Source organism: Vicugna pacos, chromosome 30, assembly GCF_048564905.1.
Source record: "Vicugna pacos chromosome 30, VicPac4, whole genome shotgun sequence".
Classification (NCBI taxonomy): Eukaryota; Metazoa; Chordata; class Mammalia; order Artiodactyla; family Camelidae; genus Vicugna; species Vicugna pacos.
Genome location: NC_133016.1, coordinates 19,147,317 through 19,170,174, shown reverse-complemented (window position 1 = coordinate 19,170,174; position 22,858 = coordinate 19,147,317). Strand labels below are relative to the sequence as shown.

Here is a 22,858-nt window from a genome sequence, read left to right as displayed (position 1 = left end):
GGTTCTGACTTGATAGGACGGCAGAGGGGCCCAAGAATATTCAGGCTCACTGGTCTTGCCAGGTGATTCTGCTGCCCAGCCAGGTAGGGGAACCACGGTCCTAACCCAGTGTGGAGTGATTGGGGATAGACCACTGGGTTCCATATTAGCTCCCTTTATATTCCCTCTGTTTTGGAGCCTCAGCTCTACACCACGAACTTCTGCATGCTCTCAGCAGTGTGTGTTACCAGAGGCCCTAGGTGTTTGACCTGCCCTCCCCACAATGAAAGAGATTCTCACACCCCTCCCTCCCCAGTTTTGAGAATTTATTAAATTCCATGTGTCTGGCTAGAGGGGGAGAGGAAGTTCCCCTGCACACACACACCTGGGCATTTGAACTCTTCTCCTTTATTGCCTGCCCTTCCTCACATGGTCCTGGGGGACGCCAGGGAGCAGAAGGAGGAAATACGCCTGGTGGTGGAGCTTTCTGTGACCTGGACACCTGCCCAGTGACTAACAGTTTTGATGTCAGCAGGTGCCCTTACAGTGGCTGTGTAAAAGTCCTCTTGAAAGACAGGGGCCAAGTTGGCTGAGAGCTGTGACCTCAAGTGCCAGCCCCCAACCCCTGCCACCTCCTTTGCGTCTGCTGCCTTCCCTGGGAAAGGCATGAGTAGTAAGAGGAATGGAATCGGCAAACTCTGCTCATGCTCACTGATGATATCAAGCCAGAGTGGAAGGACTGGAGGAGGGAAAACCTCATGTGTGCTCCCTGGGGAGCCCCAGAATGACTCCTCAACACCTGGGCTCACCACCGCCGCCCACTCTTGGTCTGCTTGCCTGTAGGTCGGATGTTGCTGCCCACCCTTCCCACACATTCTTATCTCCAAGCCCCTCCTCTGCCCCAGAAGACAAGCACAAGGTGTCTTTTTGTTAGAGGGTCTCGCTGCCCTCGCCACAGCAAAGGACAGAGGAGCGGGATCGCACACAGGGGAGTTGCAGAGTGTACAGGGCACACATAGGCTGCTCCGTGCTTGGCCCCCAGTTCCTGACTTCCTTCTGAGATGGTAACAGGGAGCCCCCCATGGACACAGCTCATCAAAGACTCCCCCCCACCCCAACCCCTGGGCCCTCTGTGTAAAAAGAGGTTAACAACTCACACTTCACTTGTCTTTCCAGATCTCCTTTCTTGCCTGTCTAGTTTTCCGTTCTGCTGGCTCTTTGGAGTCTTCCTCTCTGTTTCCTCTTCAGATCCGTAGCGCATGCATGGGAGCTGCCTCGTGTTCTGATGTGGCTGAGACGTTGCCTCTCAGATTAACCACCCCCCCGCTGAGTCAATTGTGCATCCTCCACCCCACCCCCCAATCTTGTCCCCTATTCTGGCCCCATCCTTTGGCTCTTGCTGACCTGGGTGGAGGAGCAGACATGGACAGATGGCGTCTCACTGGGGAAGAGAGAATAGGGGGCGCTCTATGACGCCTCCTTGGACACCCAGCCTCCTCCCTGCCTCCACTTGACAGCCCTGTTTTATACCTCCTTCACATACTCTCTGATTAGGACAGCTTTACCCAGCTGCTCTTAGCCCTTACGTATGTCTGCACGATGATGGGCATTAACAGGAAACCAAGCTTCACATGGGCACAGTCTACCACCCCAGATCAAAGAGGGCAGGAAATATGCCCCCAGCACTCATAGTGTCCTGCACGCTGGTGGAAGTCCAGCTGCACTGGCAGCTGACTCCTCCTGGTGAAAGTTTCCTGCTTTCCGTAGGCTCCAGGAGGTACTGGAAGCAAACTTTCCACCAGCGGCTTTGTTGTGACGAAAGCCAGTGGAAAGAAGAGCTTTCTTGCTGGGAAGAATTCTGAATTCTGGGCGTGTAAAGAAAACATTTCTCTGACCAAAGCAATCCATATATTCATTCATTTGTCCTTTCATTCACTGATTCCCAGTAGCCCTACTAAGTGCCAGTTCTAGGTAATACGCAGTCCCTGGCAGCCCATCATCTTGTTGGGGAGATAAGGCTTGAAACGATTAGACAACACAAGACAAGTCAGCACGTGACTAAATGCCCCAGGTGTTTGGTTGGAATCATGAGTTGAGGAGGTCAGAGAAGAAGGCCGGTAGGGTTGCCGGGGAGGGTTGAGGGCACTCTGTGGTGACGAGTGGTTTCCCAGGCCCTCAAAGGAAGGGCAGAATTTAGACTCACAGAAGAGATTGTGGAAGATCTTCCAGGAGGAAGAAATGAGCAAAACCATGGTGTCCTGCAGTGAGCAGCCGGTGCTCGGGCCGTGGAGGAAGCAGGAGAAAATGAATATTGGCTCCATGCTGCTTCCATGGATGAGCAGGCATGTGGGCCCACACTGGCCATTCCAGGCCTTGTCTGGGAGTCGCTTTGGTAACCAAGAATGTGTTAAAGAAGCTTGTCGGGGCTGCCCTCACCTCTTCCCATGCCCTACCAGCTGGCCCAGCCAGGGCCAGGGCCCCCATCCAGACCGCTCTCGTCTCGCTTCAGGAGCAGAGGTAGCAAAGACGCTGGACAGGCCAAGATGTTTGATTTCCAAGGCCTTCGGAGCCAGCCGGGTGGAAGGCAGCCAGGGAGGCAGCAGCTGGTGACAGGCTGCCTTACTGCTTAGATAGCAGGCAGCTACTCAAGGGAACAATTGGGCAGAAAGTAGGGTGGCAGGTCAGGGAATACGGGCCAGCGGAATTCTGAACAAGGTCAAAGTCCAATTTGGTACAGTGCTTTATTGCCAATTTAAATCTCGTCTTTCCTCTCAGGGCGGCTGCCACCCCTGCAGAAGAGGCTAGGGCTGCCACAAGGGAAATTTGCATTTCAAGACTCCAAGTGCCAGGCACCCTGGCAGGGCTGCAGCCAGGCCTGCAGGGCCTGTATGTTCATCTCAATGTCTAGAGGTCATATGCTAAATACTCACACGCTGAAAACGCTCCTGTTTTGCCCATATTTGGGTGTCTGCTTACTTGGGAGGAGGAAAAAGATCCTAAACTCTTCTTACTTCTTCCAATTTGGGAGAGGATCCTGGAGTATGCAGAGTGGGAGGTGGTGGGGTCTGGAAGCTAGTGATCATCTTTTTCTTTCTTTTTTTTAATGAATTACAACTTTATTTTTTTACTCTTAAAGGCTGATTAAAAACCCTTAGTAATCCTATTAAAGAAAATCCAACACAACATCTCAATTGAAAAACATGGTAACCGTATTTACTCATGTTCTAATATAAGTTCTACTTTTCTAAAACACAACTTGGAAACATCTAGCATGCATGTTTAATCTCAGTATAACGGTTTCAAAACCGAGCAAACATGTTACATGCATCAAGGCTAGATTACAGATTACTGAAGTCATCATCATCATCGTCACATTTCCTTTTCAATGCTTTTGGTGATTCATTGGCAGTATTTGTGATGGTGCTGTGTTAGTGGTAGCAGGGATATTTTTGGACCCAATTAATGATGGATTAATTAGAACATTCTGAACTGTTGATGTTACAGGAACTGATGCTTTCACAGCTGGGGATTGTGAAGTGGGTGTCTGCACTGTAAACCTTTGCCCTGTGAAGGACACAGGAGTCCCTAGTTTAGTTGAAACAGACATGGTTTGTGGGGTTGATGTGCCGAGTGTGGGAGTGCTTGGCCTGCTAGTAACTGAAGGGACTCTTCTCTGTGGAACTGTTACTCTTCCCGCAGAAGTACGTGCCTTTCTTTGTAGACTTAAGTCTATAATTTGGAGCAGTCAAGCAATGTCTATCAGGTGGCAATCTAGGGCCTGAATATGGCTTTATCAATGGCAAAGGAGTTTGATTTCTTTGCCTTACAATATCCAATTAAAAAAAATCTCTTGGAGGAGGAGAAGTAAAAGACTGATCAGCACAGCACTGGATTGCTGACCTGAATTCATTTTTGCGTCATCTAGGATTGTGGTCACGTATCAGAAGGCAAACTCCAACATCTGATTTATAACTCTCGGCTCATATTCTGTAGTCTCCATATCCTTCAGGATTTGTGCCGTCATCCGTGCGTCTTTTGGCATGCTCTTGGGAGAAACCATCTTGCCAGACTCCACGATATCTAGTGATCAGACTTCGTGGGCTAAATCACCCACCTTAACATATTTCAGTGCTGATCTTTTTTTCTTTTTCCCTTGGAGGAGGCACTGGGGATTGAACCCAGGACCTTGTGCATGTTAAGCATGCGCTCTACCACTTGGGCCATACCCTCCCCACCCCCGGTCCTGATCTTGATGCAAGTTCTTTGCCTAGCGTGGTTTTTTGAACCCCTGGTGTATCAGTAAGCTGAATGTTCAGAAGCAACATGGTTCTCACTGTGTTCGGTCAGGATGCCAATCATATGTTTTTCTTGCCTGGGGCTGGAAGAAAGTCCTAAGGGAACGGCAGTCAATAGGTAGCAGGGATATTTAAGGGGCTAAACTGGAATATGGGTCGGGGGAGAGATGTGGAATGTGGCCGATAGAAGCAGGCAAGAATCTGGGTTACAAAGAGGGTCCAGCAAGTGGATTCTGTAGCAGTGGTGGGTTGATTTATCCCAGGCCCATAATTCAATTTGAAAGAAGGCTCCGCTTCATGCCTCTCTCCTTGGGACCGTTGGTTCTCAGTCTTCTTCATCTGGGGAGCTTTAGGAAATATGAATGCATGATTACAAATGCCCCAGAGATTCTGATGTAGCAAATCCATGATGTTTCTCCTTCCCCATCAGTCCCACCACCTCTGCTGCCATTACCCTGAGGGAAAGGGATGGAAAAGCCCTCCTCACTTCCGTGCGTTCGTCTTTTCATGACTCCTTTACTGTTAAATCAACACACACTTATGCATCTCTACCTGTTGGTGAAAACTTAGCCACACAGCTTAAAGTCTAGGTGCCTTGGTGTTTGCTTCCAGGACAGAACTGTCTGTGAGAAGAGGAAGCACATGGTGCAATGTGTTCTTGACATCAGGGTTCGCAGGGACAGTGACCTTCTCAGAATGAGACTCGGTTATTGGTACCCTCAAAGGCAGAGCCTGTCGCAATCGTTTGGCTGGGACATTAGGTGCCGGTTACCCAACAGCCTGTGCCTGGAAGCCCCTCATGTACTCCTTTACACACACACACACACACACACACACACCCCTCCCTGAGGCACCTGAATGTACATTCTGTGTATCCTGCAGCCGTGCTGATGGCCAAGCAGGCCTGGCTGGCCTAGACTCCATCTGAGCACTCCTGGGACCCGGGGGTGCCCAAGATTGCACTGTGGACCTTGGGGCTTCCTCATCCTCGCTTTTCAGCTGGCAAAGCTGGCAATGGGGAGCAGAGGTCGATGTGCCAGGGACTCCCTGCTGTCTGAGTGGCAGGAACAAGGAAGGCTGGAACTCAGCTGTGCAAGAGCACACGGGCCCCTTAGGCCTCCCCATCATGCTTGGGAAGCTGAGGGCTCCCGTGGGCTCTGGTGAATCTCCGTAGCTGACAGGCACTCTGGGAGGGAAGTTACTCGGGGATGGGCACTAGATAAGTGGGCCACATACAATCTTTGCTAGGACACATTCCTCACATTAAAAAGCCCAGCCACACCGGCCCCATCGACCGCTCACTTTGGAAGTGGCAGGAGTTTGGTGGGCACGTTAGGGCCCCCTAGATCAAAAGTCCTCTGCAGCTCTGGGTTCCCACAGCCCAAAGCCCAGGGTCTTTGGGTACCATGCAGGACACTTTATCATCCACCTCCAGTTGTCCCATCCAGCCTCATCTGCCTCTCTGCTCTCTCTTGGTTCTTCGTAGACTGACCCACTCTCTGCCCACCTCCAGCTCACCTGGATGTTCCACAGGCCATCAGTCCCAGGTGCCAATCAAGCCACAGCTATGGAACACCTGCTTCCTCCCTCAATACCTATCAAATCCTACCAGCCCATCTAGGACCAGTTCTGGGAGACCTTCCTCGACTGAAGGTCATTTCTCTGCACTTCCTAAGGTTGGTGCTGTGTCCCTGATGCTTAGCTCAGTACGAGGAAGGAGTTCAATGAGGTTTAGTTGAGTAAACAAGTATGTGGATGATCTATGTCATAACTTGGTACTCGGCCTTGACTGTGTTTTTTTCATGGACGTACATCATCAAGCTAACTTATGAGCTCATGGAAGGCACAGACCCTGCATTTCACTCCTTTCTGCACCTCACAGCACACAGCCCATAACCTTGTACGTGGAGGTGTTCAGAGACAGATGCGTTTTGATAATGAGGAGGAGAGACATTAAAAGTGGGATCCTTTGTGTTCCATAATTTGTACCATATGGTCCAGCCAAGCCCGTTTCATCACTATCCCTGCCATCTGAGCTGTCACATAGTCTCTTCTTTAGTCCCTTCCTTTGTCCCCACCCCTCCCCGATCCCTACTTGCTGTTCTCAAGGTGAAATTGAACCCCACTTGATCCATAAGACCCACCTCTAGATCTCATATAACTGGGAAGCTTCTCAGTTCACCAACTCAGGTATGCAGGTAATAGAATAGTTCTTTATTTTCTATAAAACATCTTGCAATGGTTAATTTTATGTGTCAGCTTGACTGACCTAAGGGATGCTCAGATAGCTGGTAAAATATTATTTCTGGGTGTGTCTGTGAGGGTGGCTCTAGAAGACATTAGCATTTAAATCAACAGATTGAGAAAAGAAGATCACCCTCATCAGTGCAGGTGGGCATCATACAATCTACCGAGGGCGTGGCTAGAGCAAAAGGTGGAGAAAGAACAAATTCACTCTCTTCTTAAGCTGAGACACCCATCTTCTCCTGTCCTTGGACAGTGATACTGCTTGTTCTTTGGCTTTCGGGTTTGAACTGAATTATACAACCAACTTTGGTGGTTCTCCAGCTTACAGACACAGCAGATCCTGGGCTTCTTGGACGCCATAATTGTGTGAGCCAACTCTTATAACAAATCAATCTGTCTGTCTGCCTATCTATCTATCTACCTATCTATCATCTCCTACTGGTTCTATTTTTCTGGGGAACCCTACCAATACACAGTTTAATGTCGACTTCACATCCCCATCCCACTGGGATGTCAGGAAATTCAACCCAAATCTTTCTTTGGTCCCTACCTGATCCCCCACTGGGTTGGGTAAAGGCTCCAGGCCCCTCTTGCTGCGAGTCTATGTTAATCACAGGGGAGATGCCCCCTGCCCCAGGTGTGATCCCTGCAGTCTCCTGCTTTGCACCTTGTGGATCACCTTTGGGTCACGGGCTCCTGTGGCGAGCCCCAAGCCCAGGATGCCCCAGACCAGTGTTCCTTCTGAGGGTCTCCCAGTTTGAGGTGCCTTCAAGGAGCAGGTTGCAAGTTCCTATTGATCTTGTGACCCATAGACCCCACCCCACCCCTGATTTTAGTCTAGGAAATACTCCTCTTCTCAAACCCTATTCTCTTCAATTGAGCTTTGATCTTGGAAAGCCAGGAAGCCCCTGCAAAATTCTCCCAGGCAAGGAAACTATAGACTGTGACCTGTGAGAGCTGGGTAAAGCAAAGAGGAAACAAGAGGGGAGCATTATTATTTCAAAAAATGCCTTTGTCTCCTGTCCCTTCTCTTAGCTCCATTTATATCATATGACACTTTTTTAGTGTTCTTCACTTTTTAAGTGCAATACTCTTGTCTCTCTTATGAAATTGTAAATTCCATGAGGCCCATTTCCTGCTTTATAATGTGTATTTCCTCCTTAGCAACTTGCGCAGAGCTAAGCGTGCAAATGGTAAGTGATAGAGCATGTTGACTGATTCTTCTCTTTCCAAAGTTCATCCGAGAATGACTGTCTCTGCTCCCTCTTCTCGGAAAGCTGGAAAGGCTAGTCTCTTGCCTGGGTGGCCCTTGATGCTTTCTGTCCCCAAGAAAACGTCAGTTCTGTTCACGTAGGCTGCTTCCATCCCCCAAGCTCTTCCTGCTGTGTGGTCCCCTCCCACAGCCCCCACTCTGCTTGCCTTGGTCTGCAGCTGGGGAAGGCAGCCCACAGCAAAGGGACACACTCCCTTTTTCCTGGCTGGGATCTGACTAGAGCAGAGCAGAGCCATGCCACTCCCAGTCCCTTGTGTGATAGGGAGGCTGTGGGTCTTTTGGAGAGAGTTTTGAAATTTCCTTTCCCTTTCTCTCCTGGTGGGACTGAGAAATTGGTAAGGAGTCTGGAGGAGAGAGAATCCAGCAAAGGAGAGGTCTGCAGTCGAAGCCAGTCTTGCACTAGTTCTTGCCTTGAGCCCTTCCACCCCTTCCCCTCCTCCCTGCACCCCCCTCCTCCCTTCCTTTCCTTTCCTTTCCTTTCCCCTTCCCTTCCCTTCCCTTCCCTTCCCTTCCCTTCCCTTCCCTTTCCTTCCTTCCTTCCTTTCCTTCCACTCACCTCTTTCCTCATCTCTAACCAGTCAACTCAGGTAATCAGTGTTAATAGACTAGTGTCTCTCCTTCCACAACTTTCTCTATATGCATACAATCATACATACTCTTCTGTAGGTTAACTTATGATTGTTTATTTTTTAAAAATAGGACCAATCTATATATACTTTTCTGCATCATGCTGTTCTTATTTAACAATATAGTATGAAAATCCTTCCAAGTTAACTGGCATAAATATAATGCATTTTTAAATGGCTAAATACTGTTTCTTGGAATGGCTCTCCCACCATTTATTCAACAGATTCTTATCGATGAGGCATCAGACTATTTTTTGTTTTATGTAATATAAACAGACTTCTGTCATGGTGCTTTTTTGGTTTCGTTTGTTTTTTGTTTTGTGAGGGGTAGGGAATTGGGTTTATTAATTTATTCCTATTGGGAGGAGGTACTGGGGATTGAACCCAGGACCTCGTGCATGCTGAGCATGCGCTCTACCACTTAAGCTATACGCCTCCTCCTCTATCCTGGTGCTTTTTAATTCCATGGAATAGGTTCCTAGACCTGAGATTTCTGAGTTGAAAGAAATGTGTAAAGTTATGATTTAGATACAGGAACGTCTACCCATTTTAGTGTAGAGTTCTGCAAATTTGGATAAATGCAGACAGTTGTCTAACCAGCACCACAGTCAAGATAAAGAACAGCGCAATAGCCCCCAGCAAATTCCCTCATGCGTTTTTTGTAGTCAGCTTCTCCATCAGTTTCTATGCTTGCAGTCACTGACCTCTTCTCTGTTTCTATCATTTTGCCTTTTCCAGATTGTCATTTAAATGGAACCACAAGAGTAGCCTTCACTGCATCTGGCTTCTTTCACTTAGCTTTTGAGATTCAGCCATGTTGTTGTGCATATCAGTAGTTTGTTCCTTTTTATGTCTGAGTGGTATTCTCTTAAATGGAATTATTTATCCATCCCCCAGCTGAGAGACATTTGGGTTGTTTTCATTTTTTTGGAAATTATGATTAAAGATACGATAAACATTCATGTCGAGGTATTTATGTGGGTATATGTTTTCATTTCTCTTGGCTAAATTTCCAGAAGCAGGATTGTAGGTTATATGGCTTGTATATTTAACATTCTGTATTTTGCAAATATTTTCTCCCATTCTGTAGTCTGTCTTTTCATTCTGTTGAGTGTCTTCTGAAGGATAGACATTTTAAAATGTTATAAGGTATAATTTATCAATTTTTTATTTTATGGGTCATGATTTTGGTATAGTATCTAAGAAATCTTTGCTAACCCAAAGTCACAAAGGTTTTCTCCCTATGTCTTCTTCTATCTTTTATAATTTTGGTTTACAGTTTCAAGATTTATGTTTAGGTCTATGACTCACTTTTTAAGTTAATTTTTGAATAAGGTGAGAGGTAGGGGTTGGGTTTAATTTTTCTGCATAGTATGTTCAAGTTAAAGGATTATTTATCCTTTCTCATTGACATGCCTTTGCATCCTTGTCAAAAATCAACCAACCATATCAGTCTGGGTCTATTTCTGGACTTTCTATTTTATTCGATTGATCTATATATTCTCCCTTTCTCCAATACTAGGTAGGCGTATTTTTAATTTTAATAAATGTATTTTTTGTATTTTATAAATATATTGCTAGATTGCTTTCCAAACAGGCTGTCCAGTTTATTTTTTCAACAGCAGTGTATCCTGCAGTGTTTCCTGCATATTTACTAGCAAACGGTATTATCCTACTTTATTTTTTGTTGGTCTCCTAGGTTATAAGTGATTTCTCAGCATTACTTCAATTCTAATTATTTTCTCTTGATTAGTTCTCTGTACTATACTGGGGAAGGGAGGGGTAGGAGAGGGCAGAAGTGGAAATGAGCTCACTAACGTAAGCTATGATTCAAAATTTCAGGTAGGTTTTTTTTTGTATGTTAAAAAATTAGTATTTTATTGTGGTAAAACATATACATGTTTGTTTATATGTACATTATATATGTGTGTGTGTATGTATGTGTATGTGTGTGTGTATATATATATATATGTATATATAAAAGGAGTTCTTCCCTTGAGCTGGGAAGATGTGTGGGTCACGTCCAGGCTGGTTGGCTAGTGGCCTGGATTTAGCCTGGCTAATCTGGGTTTGCTTTTTCTTCCCTGGAGATATGCCCCCCCCTTTATTTCCCCAAGACCCTGAACCAGGGGACACCCAGGAACAAGAAAGGAGAAGCAAGCCTCAGATACCAAGGCTGTGGACAGGATGACCGAGTGAACTGAGGCAGCCTCCCTTCAACCAGTTGCTTGCTCACGTGGTTGGTGAGGGCCAGACCCCCTGGCGGGTTTCGTTTGGCTATGGTTCCGTCATTCACATTGCCCTCTGTGTCTGGGCTGGAGCTGTGCTGGTGGGAGCCGTCAGCTCCCTATGCTGGGCCTGGGCCTGGAAAATGTCAGGCTGTGGCCGACTGTACGTAAACAACCAGTCACTCCTGGGCTGAGGACAGTTTTCCACTCACCTTGCTCCAGATTTCCAGAGCCTGCATCTGTCTGTGTTTATGTCTTGGCCCTGTGAGGGGAAGTCTCCTTCCTCGAGAGGCCTGTCCTTGGGACCAGAACCTGTGGTGACCTACTCCCCACAAGATGAGGGGCTGTGCAGTCACACCTGAGCCCTCCACAACACATTCCGACCCTTTTGAGGGGAAGCAGCCAGGATCTGTGCCCCCTGAGGCTAGAGCAGTGCTGTGTGGGGACCAACACTATGGGCCCAGTGGGTGAAGTGATTCAAAGGAGGCAAAGTCCTGCTCCCCAAAAACATCTGCCCTTCCCTGTGTTGCTCCCATTTCTACCGAGATGTGACTCAGACTAAAAAGTTATAGCAGGTGGAGGATATTGCTCAGTAATAGAGTGCCTGCTTAGCACACACGAGGTCCTGGGTTCAATCCCCAGCACCTACGTTAAAAAATAATAATAATAAATAAAACTGATTACCTTCCCTCACCAAAAACCAAACAAAATTTTAATAAATACATTTTTAATTTTTTTTTAAGTTATAGTAATAGGAATGATGACATTTCTTATCTGAATTGTGCCATCCAGGTTTCATTAGCTCCTTTAGTCTCCATGTCAGCTTCACAGTAGCTGGGCCAGGAATTGTTTCTGCTCTTTCATGGAGGGGAGGGATGGGACACTGGGAGGTTCAAGGAGAGGAAGCAGGCTCGGATCGGAATCAGTTGGCCTGGTTCCCACCCTCATTCTGTTGCTGTCACTGTCCAGGAGAACAAACGACTCCTTCCTTGAACTTAGTTTCCTGATTCAAATGTATTTTGTAATTTATAAAATTATTTTTCATTTCCATCTGACATATCAGTGAAAGGCAGGTGTTTATGGTCTGACATGAAGGGTCTCCAAGATAAGGCGCTAAGTGCAAAGCGTAACATGTGGAGTGTGGGTATGATCTGCTGCTATTTGAGTTTTTATAAAAAATGGCCGTATATCCACACACATGTTTGATTGTGTGTGTGCATCAGTGTCACTGGGAGCATAGACAGGCCATGTCGTTGGTGGGGGCTGGGGTGGATAGAGGTGGAGGGTGGCAGAAGGGAGCACGTCAGGGGTGGCTGGCAGGTTGACTTTTCTATGTCTTTGTACCTTTTAATTTTCTACCAGGTATAAGCAAAATTTTAAAATAAAAATATCTTATGTTGCAGGGCTTCAGATTTTCTTTTGGAGCCGCTGGGGTGATGTAAATGCTATGAGACACTTCATGTGCATGACGGGCTTATCATTATTTTTTTTGTTTTGTTTTTGTTTTTTGTTTTTTGTTTTTTTTCTTTTTCTTTTTTTTTTTACATTTTTAATTGATTCATAATCATTTTACAGTGTTGTGTCAAATTCCAGTGTTCAGCACAATTTTTCAGTCATTTATGGACATATACACACTCATTGTCACATTTTTTCTCTGTGATTTATCATAACATTTTGTGTATATTTCCCTGTGCTATACAGTGTAATCTTGTTTATCTATTCTACAATTTTGAAATCCCAGTCTATCCCTTCCCACCCTCTACCCCCGCCCCCCGGTAACCACAAGTCTGTATTCTCTGTCCATGAGTCTATTTCTGTCCTGTATTTATGCTTTGTTTTTGTTTGTTTGTTTGTTTTTGTTTTTTAGATTCCACATATGAGCGATCTCATATGGTATTTTTCTTTCTCTTTCTGGCTTACTTCACTTAGAATGACATTCTCTAGGAGCATCCATGTTGCTGCAAATGGCATTATGTTGTCGGTTTTTATGGCTGAGTAGTATTCCATTGTATAAATATACCACATCTTCTTTATCCAGTCACCTGTTGATGGACATTTAGGTTGTTCCCATGTTTTGGCTATTGTAAATAGTGCTGCTATGAACATTGGGGTGCAGGTGTCATCCTGAAGTAGATTTCCTTCTGGGTACAAGCCCAGGAGTGGGATTCCTGGGTCATATGGTAAGTCTATTCCTAGTCTTTTGAGGAATCTCCACACTGTTTTCCATAGTGGCTGCACCAAACTGCATTCCCACCAGCAGTGTAGGAGGGTTCCCCTTTCTCCACAGCCTCTCCAGCATTTGTCATTTTTGGATTTTTGAATGACGGCCATTCTGACTGGTGTGAGGTGATACCTCATTGTAGTTTTGATTTGCATTTCTCTGATAATTAGTGATATTGAGCATTTTTTCATGTGCTTTTTGATCATTTGTATGTCTTCCTTGGAGAGTTGCTTGTTTAGGTCTTCTGCCCATTTTTGGATTGGGTTGTTTATTTTTTTCTTATTGAGTCGTATGAGCTGCTTATATATTTTGGAGATCAAGCCTTTGTCGGTTTCACTTGCAAAAATTTTCTCCCATTCCGTAGGTTTTCTTCTTGTTTAACTTCTGGTTTCCTTTGCTGTGCAGAAGCTTGTAAGTTTAATTAGGTCCCATTTGTTTATTCTTGCTTTTATTTCTTCTAGGAGAAAATTTTTGAAATGTATGTCAGATAGTATTTTGCCTATGTTTTCCTCTAGGAGGTTTATTGTATCTTGTTTTATGTTTAAGTCTTTAATCCATTTTGAGTTGATTTTTGTATATGGTGTAAGGGTGTGTTCTAGCTTCATTGTTTTACATGCTGCTGTCCAGTTTTCCCAACACCATTTGCTGAAGAGACTGTCTTTATTCCATTGTATATTCTTGCCTCCTTTGTCGAAGATGAGTTGACCAAAGGTGTTGGGCTTATCATTATTATCTCAGGGGGCTTCCTTAAAAACTGTGATCACCATTCGACTTGGCGACATCGAGTACTGAAAAATTGTGGATTTAGGAATGGAGTAGATGTGAGTTCAACTTGGCTTCTGGTTTTCTCATCTAAAAAGTTAGAGGAGCCAGGGAGTGGGGGAGAACAGCTATGCTGAGTTATGAGAAATGTAATGAGAACGTGAAAACCCAGGTGCAACAGAGCATGCTGTCTGTTTTCCCTGCCCAGGACCTGTGCCGGCAGGGCTCTGGGAAAATGGAAGACTGTTCTGTGTTTCAAGTAACTTTTGACATCAAAGAAGTTCTCTAGGGCAGCACTCTCCGATAGAAATATAATGCAAGTCACACATGAAATTTTAGGTATATAAAAGTACAAAGAAGCAGGTGAGGCTGAGCTTGATAATATATTTTAATGAACCCAATATATTTAAAATGTAATTTTAGCATGAAATCAATATAGAGTTACTCCCAGGGTATTTTATGTTTATTTTCATACTGAGTCTTGGAGAGAGCAGCTGGAAGGTGGGGGCTCTTTGCCAGGGATGACTTGCTGGAGGGCTCCAGATAACCTGGGGGCCTGGGGCTGGAGGAAGTTGGTGGAAGGAAAGCCAGGTTTTCCCCGTCCAGGTTATGATTAGGTAACAAAAGCACAGAACGTGCTTCAGTAAATAAATAGGGGACCGTACACGATGTCCTTTGAGGCTGGCCTCCCATCCCCCCAAGCAAGGTCAAGTGCTTTCACTGCTGCAACAAAATGGAAAGGGAACTGGATGGGAGGCGAGGACGCGGGGCAGGGAAAGGGCTGGGCACTGTCTCTTTGTGTGATTGCCCTGTTGTCTGTGCTCCTGGTCTCTCGTCCCTCCTCCTTAGTATTTGTTGTGAGCTCTTTGTCTTCCCAAGCCCTAATTGTTGGTGCTCCTCTGGTCTGTCTTGAGTCTCCCCCTCTCTTCACGCTCTCATTCCCATGGTACCAGGTCCTTCCATGGGCTCACTCCAGCCCTGAGAGCTCCCCTGAACTCGAGTCTCCTGCATTGAGTCCAGAATCTTTTCAGCATCTCCACTTGGATCTCCCGTCTCCTTCCTCCCCCATGGTCCTCCTCCCATGTGCCCTCTTTCACTTCCCTGAGACAGAAACTTGAGAACAAAATATGACTTCTTTCCTTCTTCCCACTTCCAAATCACCACCAAACCTTGTCAGTCCTGTCTCCCCAAAACCTACTGAATGTAGAGAGATAATTCTCTCAGAATTGCTGCAGACTTTGTTCTTCTGTGTCTGATTTTGCCCACGCCCAATCTGTCCTCCATCCTGCAGTCTGCATATCTTTAAAAAGCTTAAAATCTATACTATAACCTTTTTCCACAAACACATCCATCTGTCACAAGTGTCCCTGAATGAAGTCCAGGGTCTTTGTGTGTCCCCAGCCTACTTCTGAGAATCTCATCACTCCACTTCCACCCTTGCCCACTGTGGTGGGTTGAATCATGTGACCCTCCAAATTCATGTCTCCCCAGAACCTCAGAATGTGACTTTATTTGGAGATAAGGTCTTTGTAATTGAAGATGGAGATGAGTTCACTCTAGATTAGGTGGGCCCTAAATCCAATGAATGACAAGTGTCCTCATGGGAAGAGGAGACACAGAGAGATACACAGACAAGAGGCAGAGGTTGGAGTCATGTAGCCACAAACACCAAGGATTGCCGGGACCTACCAGAAACTGGGAAGAAAGAAGCAAGGAAGGATTCTCCTCGAGAGCCTTCAGCAGAGAGTATGGCCCTGATGGCACCTTTATTTTGGACTTCTAGGTGGCAGAACTGTGAGAGGATAAAATTTAGTTGTTTTAATCCACCCTGTTGGCGGTAATTTATGATGGCGGCTCCAGGAAAGAAAAGCACTCATTCTTTTTCAGCTGTAATGAGCCATTACTCGGATTTCTTTGTACTTGCTCTGCCATGTTCGCCCCGTCCAGGTTATGATTGGATAGCAAAAGCACAGAAAATGCTTGAGTAAATAGATAGCGGCCCGTACACGATGTCTTGTGAGGCCTTGCCTCCTTGGCCCTTCAGCCTGATTCATGGAAGCCCCTAATGTGTGTTCTCAGATGGGTTGGCTGTGTCCCCTCAGTATCACCAGAGCACATGGCTATCTGCATGCTAATTGCCTATCTGCCCCCTCAACTGGGAGCCCGGTGAGGACAGTGGCATCTTAAGGACGCCAGCATTCTCTTTCCCGCCCTCCATCCTGTGCTCAGACAGTGCCTGGCCTCCTGTAGATCCTGGGTAAGCATTTGTGGGATGACTGATGACTAGTTTCTCTGTCAGGCATTATCCTTACAAAAGTCTTGTGAGTTAGATATTATTTATTTTCAATTCAAGACATGGAAACCAAGGCTAAGGGCCTCCAGGGGCTGACCTGAGGGGCATAAAGGTCTGTTTACAGGCATTGTAGTCAACAGGAGTTTGGAAACTTATTTTGGGCTCTACACAGCCTGGCTGTGAAAACTGTATTTTTCACTGTCTGAAGTCCAAAAGTAAGACTTTACTGAGGAACGTGCATCTGACATCGAGTAGGAAATGGTGGTGGTCGTCACTGGGGGGCAGAGGGAGGCTGAGGGAGGAGCTCCAATCTGGAAGAGCAGACACTGGGAAACACTCCAGGAAAGTGCTCGGTGTTGGTTCCCATAGGCTCGTGGTTGCTATGCGAGGGAACTGAGTTCCAAGCTGGGAAACCTTAGAGGAGTCCAGGCTGCTCTACCGGTGGCTTTGTGACCAGGCAAGTCCTTTACTGCTAAGGCAATCATCCAGTCTTCCTCGTTACCTCCAGACAGACTGAAAAGGGGTTTCTAGAGGAGGGTCCATGTCAGTGTTTTTAAAGATCCCAGAGGAGATTCCAGTCCTTGGGAAGGGTTGAGAATCAATGGAAGCCTGGGGGAACCTGAGAGCCTTGGGTGCTGAGATAGAAGGGGAAGCCCCAAGGGGGTAGAGGGTGAAGATGGGGTAGCTGCAGAGATGAAGGCAAACTTGGCCGAGCTGTAACTGTGCCCTGGATGGGGGTTAGGGAGTGAGTCTGTCACAGCTTCTAGAAGAAGAGCGTGCACCTGCTCAGCCCACTCCCCCGCCACCTTGTCCCAACAGGGGCCCTTTCCCACCTGCTATCGCTCAGCCCTCACCTTGGCCCCAGGGGGCTCCGGGCTCACTGGACCCTGGGCCCTGCCTCTCTCACTGCCCATGTGAGGCCCAGGCAGCTCTTGCCTTCTGCACGAAGCTCCCCTGCACTTGGGCCCCATGATCTCCCTAGAGGCTGAACTCCTTCAGCCTGAATTGACACCTTAACCATCCTATATCCTCACCCACACGCATCCTGTCTCACGCAAGTTTTCTGCCCTGGAGAGCTGGGCAGAGTCCTGGAGTGCAAAGAGCATGGGCTTTGGAGGCCCCACACCTGCAAGAGTTGTCATTTACTGGCAACATAACTTTGAGTAACGATTAACCTGGTGGCCCAGCTTCCATTTCCTCTTCCCTGTAATGAGAATAATAATATCTTCCTCTTAGGGTTGCTGTGAAAATAAGATTAGGCACTGTGTAGAATGTCCTTGGCATTATAGTAGGTGACCAATAAATTCATGTTGATTAACCAAGCAACTGGATAATCATTGCCATGATCATGATTGAGATCAGGGAGCACTTTCTTATTTCCTCTTTTAATACAGTCAGCCTGTGGGTTTTTATGAGTCTTATTTTGCAGATACGGAAAAGTGAGGGTGAGACAAGTCCTCGAGGCACACCACTCCTAAGAGGCACATCTGGCGCTGCCCTAAGGATGTCTCCCTTCCGTCCTCCACTTTCTCAACTCCGTTGCTCCTTGGGTGGATATGAGACACATAAGGACAACGGTGGCTGTTTTGGCTCTGCTCTTGGGCTGAGAACCCAGTCCGTGTTTCAGTAGGCTCCTTCCAGGGTCTTTTTGACGGAACTCAAGCTTAGAAAGCTTGGCCGGTCCTGCTGTCAGCCGGGGAGCTGGGAAGGGTCTGTGTGTTTGGCTGCAGGTTCTGGTCATTTGCAAAGGTGTGCGGCTGTGTCATGTTTTGGCGTGTTCCCCGGTGCTATTGAGTGTTGCTGCGTTTGCTGCCCTCCTGCTCCTGTCACGGGGTACGGGTAGGAACGGGCACGCACTCTCTGCCTCTTTTCCCCTCTTGGTCCTTTCCAGGCCTGGCCTCAGGGCTGCCAGCATGGTCCAGAACACCCCCGTTCCCCCCCCCCCCCCGCAGTGGTACACGTTGTCCTGTTGCCTTAGGGCAGGTGTGGAGAAGAGGAGGAGGGAGGCGGAGGAGGGGAATGATGGGGTTGGGACTTTTCTGAAAAGTCACGTGGGAACAGTTGCCACATGTGCTTCTGCTCAGGCTGGTCTGAGGCCAAATTGTTGGAAGGCCAATTGGAGGATATGATTCAGAGTCCAGGAAAGATCACCATGGGGCCTCCGGGGCAGGAGACAGGGCTGGTGCTGGGGTCTTGGCCTGCCTTCCCTACATGCCCTGATAAGAAGCCTGTGGAGTTGCCAGGCCGCTATGTCCAGGTTGGGGCCTGGCTTCCTGAGCCAGGAATTCAGTGCCACACTTTCAATAATCACTGACCAGGCTTCCCAGGTTTTGATCATAGCTGAAGAAATGATCTCATGTGTGATTTTTTCCTGTTCAGATTTTATTTTGAACATAAAAGATTATTGTAGATGCCCAGTGCCACCAGCCTCTTTTATTTTCTCCCCAGGCCCTGGCTGTGTACACCGGTGTCTGGAGGAAAGGGGGTGTCCCAGCTCTGTCTCCCAACAGCTCCCCTCACACAAGCCTCAGCCCAGCCAGGGAGGCAGAGGGAAGCTCCCAGTGCTTCTGATCCTTTCCTTGCAGTCGGGAGAGACCAGAGGTCTTTGAGGGAGACGTGGTGGCTGGAAGCTGTGAATAGTGGAAGCTAAGAAAGGGGGAAATGCGCCCATCCTGGGCTTGAGGGAGAGCTGAAAGGAGCATGAAGATGCCTGGAGCTGAAGGGGAGAAAGATGAGAGAGAAATGTCTCTGAGGGCCCCTGGCCTTGTCCCCTCTCTCCTCCTGAGTGTTGAGCTCAGGTGTCCCGTGAAAGTTGGGGTGAGCCACTCCAGCTCACCCAGGATGGGAAAATTCCACCCGCTCCACCTGGGCTCCTTCCCTTGCAGGGAGAGAGCCATACTGGGCTCATTGGGAGCCACTCTGGGTCTGTTCTCTTTTGAGAGCTGGGCCATTCTGTTTGGAGGTCTCCGTCTGGGAGTGAAAGTGGAATTTGGGGGCCACACCTTGTTTGATCTTTTGTTCGTGGGATGATATTTGTTGTTTGGGTCTGTGTCAGAACTTTCATTGGCCAGTTGAGACGTCTCTGAGTAATGGGGACCCCGTGCGATGACACCAGGGCACCCGTCCCTATTGCGTTGGCCTCACCTGTGGTGGTGGAGCTGGTCGGGATTTCCCCTTTCTAGCCTTGGTCTTTCATTCAGCTTCCTTTCTGATGGGGCGTCCGGTTGGGGGTCTCCCCTTTTGGACTGATGAGGCCTTGGTTAGGAATCTCCCTTTGGGGCTAGAAAACTGTGACCATGAGAGACTGTTTTAAGTTGTTGTATGCGTGATATTTGATAACATCAGCTGTGAATAATTAAGAAGGGATGATCAGCATTCTGTCCCATCTTACATATAGTCCCCCTAGAGTGTTTTCTAAAACCAAGAGATCTTCATCTATGCTCCCATAAGTAAAAGAAAATGATATTTTTACTGTAACACTGTGTGACCTCAGGACTCCCTGAGATCAGGAGAACATTGGCCCTCCTAGCTCTGGCGTTACATCAAAGTGGGCCTTTTGTAACTTGGCTTTTATCTTGCGTGTGTATGTGTGTGTGAGCGTCTTGGTATCTGAGTCCAAATCTTGTCCTCTCTTCCAAGTTTTGCTGAAAATGAGGCATATGAATGTGAACGAATGATATGTATATATATTATTGTTTATTACTGTTATTTTTTAAAACTGAAGTAGATATTTGGGAACTGGAAAAAAAAAATCCCTGAAAATAGCCAAGATGATTGGGTTTTATATAAACCACTAGGGGAGGAATTTGTATTTTTCTTCCTGTGCCTTTGAGATGTAAAAAATGTCAAAAATGTTGTAACCAGATCGTTAACCTTGCCTTTTAAAGTCTTGTCATTCATAGACAGTTAAGCTGCTACTTTGCAAAACTGCATCATCTTTAATAAGATTCATAAAAAGGACTTTCTGACAAGTACAGGTTTCTTTTAAATCATACTGCCGAACTGCATAAGATATTTAAAGTCTAATGAAAACTCTGATTTCGTGAAAGTGTTAGTCAAAAGGCTTAATTTACTTTACTTTAAAGAAAAGTAGACTGGTACCTGGCTACAAGTCTTCCCTAAAGAGCCAGGTCCAGACTGGTTTTCAGGCTTATTCTCCTGAATTCCTCTGGGAATGGGGAATGAGCTCTGTTTTGTCTGTTAAAGTTCTGGTTGCCACTCCTCTACCTACTTCTAATTTGTTCTGGTGGCATCAAAAGGGCTGGGATCTTAATCATAACACCTTTTTTGGAGGGGTAGTGGTGGTAATTAAGTTTACTTATTGAGGAGGTACTGGGGATTGAACCCAGGACTTCATGCATGCTAAGCATGCACTCTGCCACTTGAGCTATACCCTTCCCCCTGGGATCTTAATCATACAAGACTTGGTCCAGGACTTGAAACTTAGGAATATTTTCAATTTGGTGTTGGTCCCTCAAATTTGAGGCAGGATGAGGCCCCATTTCAGCAGGAAGTAGCCGGAGTGGTTGTCGCCCCACTCCCTGAAAGATTTGGGGAAGAATGAAATAGGACTGGAGACTAAAACCAAGTTCCCCTAAAACTGGGTTCCTCTGCCGAGCTTGTGGGTAACCTTTCTGTCCGAAATATTACTCACTTTCTTGTCCAACACTTGTTCTCCTCAAGACTGAGGAGAATCAAAGAAGAGGGGGAGTTGTAACTGAGCAGAACCCTGGGGGGCCGTCCAGGGTCAGGCCCCTCCCCCATAGCCTCTCTGGCAGCTCCTCTCTGAAGTACCCGGATAGTAGTATCTCACGTGTACTCCCTGAGTCTTCCAGATGCTTAGAACCACCACCAAAGTGAAAAATTAACTACTTGAGTTCCTGATAATATCCTCAGTTCTTGAGAAGCCTTCAACACATATTTATTGTGGACCCGCACAAAGCAGTACAGGCAGATGGTGTCCTCCAAGAGTTCAGGTTCTCAATCTGGGTGCTTAAACCATTAAGGATTTGGGGCCAGACTCGGGATCTGAATTCTCATGAGCTTCGTGATCTTTCTAAAGTTACTTGAACACTCAGTTTCCTCATCTATAAAATGGGCCTAATCACAGTACCTAGTCATAGAATGAGTAATGTTCTTAGAACAATGCCTGCCACAAAAGAAATTCTCAAAGCTGTTAGCTATTAACTTTATCACAATACAGTGTGATCAACACCATGGGAAAGATGTAAACAGAATGCTGGGGAGGCCTAAGTGAGGAATGTTACCCAAGGCAATCCAGGGAGGCTTGTCTGTGTGCATCTCTGTGGCTTTAACAAAGGAAAAGACTCAGAAACCTGGAGCATCCAAGTAAATCCCGTTACCCAGCAGCCTATGTGGCTTTGCTGGAGCCCTCGGGCTGTCTTCCAGATGTCTTCCGGAAGTGGGGAAGCTTGGCTCCCCAGTGTGATCATTGTGGCATGGGTCCAAGTTCTCTTGAGGTCACTCTAGACTCATGGAACTGGGAACAGCTGCTTTTGGGGAAAAGTCAGCTGTATGTTGAACTGATGGAATTTCCTAGCATTTTCATTGTTTATGAGAAACAAATGACCAGTGATTCAGAGAAATAATATCTACTATTAATACTGAAAAAAACCTCTGAAATTTCTGTACAGTCTTGGTGAATACAAAGTCACAACTATCTTTTACACTCAAGCATAGCTCAAAATCTTTGAGTCTGGAGAACTGACGGAGCTAACCCTAATGACAGGGCACCAGAGAAATGCAAATCCCAGAGAAGGGGCATTGGTACCCTGGACAAGGTTATTAATGAGTCCTAAATTTCACTTGGCTTTTGGCTTTCTTTCTCTTGGTTATTCTGGCAGTTATATTGAAGGTAACTGTCAAGTGCCAAGATAATTCATTGAGGAAAAGGATAGTCTTTTTCAACAAATGGTGCTGGGACAACTGAATATCACATGTGACAGAATGAAGTTGGACCCTACCTAACACCATATACAAAAATTAACTCAAAATGGATCAAAGATCTAAATGTATGAGTTAAATCAGTAAAATTCTTAGAAGAAAACAGGAGTAAATCTTTGTGGCCCTGGAGTAGACAATGGTTTCTTTGATATGACACCAAAAGCACAAGTGATAAAAGAAAAAATAAACTAGGCATCATCAAAATGAAAAACTATGGTGCTTTAAAGGACTCCATCAAGAAAGTGAAGAGACAACCCACTAAATAAGAGAAAAAATTTACACACAAAAACTTGTTCACAAATGTTCACAGCAGGGTTCTTCATAACAGCCCGAAAGTGGAAATAAAGCCGAGGACCATCAGCTGATGAATGGATGGATAAGTGAAATGTAGAATATCCAAACAATGGGATGCTGTTCAGCCACGAAAAAAAGAATGACATTGCTACACGCTATAATGTAGATGAACCTTGGAAACATTATGCTAAATGTAACAAGCCAGCCCCTGAAGGACACACGTTCCATTTATATGTAATGTCCAAAACAGGTCAATCCATAGAGATAGAAAGTAGATTAGAAGGTTTCCAAGTTTTCAAATCTGTTGCACTACCAGAAATACATATCCCTATGATAAAATTTCTCCCTATTAAACTGGCAATGATTTAACAAGGGCATATGTGAAAGTGAGGGAAGGACTCTTATCTGCAACTGATGGGAGTATAAATTGGTACAGCAATTCCTGAGAGAATTTGACAATAATTATTAAAAAGTGTGGACACCTTGCATACCTTTTGTCCAGGTAGTTTCATTTTTAGGAATCCGCACACATTCTTGATGATTTCAGCAGAACAAAGTCTCAGCTACAAGGATGTTTGTCGTATTATAGCATTTCCCTTAATTGTAAACTGTTTAAATATTCCAGGCAGGAAAAAACAAACAAACAAACAAAAAAACCAAAGAAGAAGCAGAAGCA

At 46.1% G+C, this 22,858-nt stretch overlaps 1 pseudogene; it reads right to left on the bottom strand.

The window, feature by feature from the left end:
* Positions 1-3,317: 3,317 nt before the first annotated feature.
* LOC140690473 (transcription initiation factor TFIID subunit 9-like) lies at positions 3,318-6,881 on the bottom strand (annotated as a pseudogene).
* Between the last annotated feature and the right edge of the window lie 15,977 nt (positions 6,882-22,858).